Here is a 1,080-nt window from a genome sequence, read left to right as displayed (position 1 = left end):
GCTGGCACCCAGCACACGGCCCCATGCTGCCTGCACCGGGGRCACACGAGTGGCTTCTTGGTTGGCAGAGCCACAGTTGAAGCACAGAGGGGAAAGGGACAAGAAAACCACTCTGATCTTCAGAACCAAACGCGGAATGTTTCCATGGAGATAGCTGAGTGCTTCTCCCGGTGACCTTGGCATCCTGCTGCGATCCCAATGCCACCTGGGCCTGTCCACAGCTGTCCCTCTGCAGCTGGTGGCCACTGAGCCCAGATGAAGTCTCCAGCCAGCCAGGACTGGTCCCCATCCCGTCCCCAAAGGGCTGTGGGGTGCCATGGGGTGCTCAGCCCTTCTCCATGGCATGTGCTCTCAGGTGCACCCACCTTTGCTGCAGAGGTGGCTACATGAAGCAGCAGAAACTGTCTCAGCTGGAGGCAAGACGGGGCTGGGTTACAAAAACCCAAATATTTTCAGCTGTGTGTGAGCAGTGGGGCTGCAGGGCTCCATCACCCCCCCACCCTGGGGGCAGAAGGGCTGGACCCCCATGGCTGGACATGACATCCCTGCACCGTGCCTGTGTCCAGGGTTGGACCCCACCTGGAATGGGGTGATTCAACCTCATGGGTTTTGTGCCACCCCCACAGACTCTGCTGGGCTCTGGGCACACAGCTCTGGGCGGCCCCAAAGCCTCTCTGTGAGCCTCCCCAAGAGCTCGGGGGATGAGCCCCCCCGGACCCACTGCCAGTTCTTAGATGCTGAAGTCGAGGAGGCATCAATTAGAGCAGCTCTGCAAACCTCCCGTGCTCGAGGTGCTCAGGGGGACTGAAAAATTAATGAGGGCTTAATTGAAGCAGCACGGCTGCCAGGGCTGAGGCCGGCCCAGCTCAGCTCATGGGACAGGGCTGCCAAGGGGACATGGGACGGCTGCAAGAGGCAGGGGAGCACCAGGCGACAGGGATGCCCTGGAGATGGGTGTAAGGGTGATTGTGGGGTACTGGAGTGCCCCAATTTTTGGGGTTGTGACACCGTGAGTCGTGGTGCTGGGGAACTGCCTGGGCACGTGGGGGGCTGGACACACTGGTGGCCCTGATCACAGCA

This window comes from Manacus vitellinus, unplaced genomic scaffold, assembly GCF_001715985.3.
Source record: "Manacus vitellinus isolate BGI_N305 unplaced genomic scaffold, ASM171598v3 scaffold_52_pilon, whole genome shotgun sequence".
Lineage (NCBI taxonomy): Eukaryota > Metazoa > Chordata > Aves > Passeriformes > Pipridae > Manacus > Manacus vitellinus.
This window is presented reverse-complemented; position numbering follows the sequence as displayed.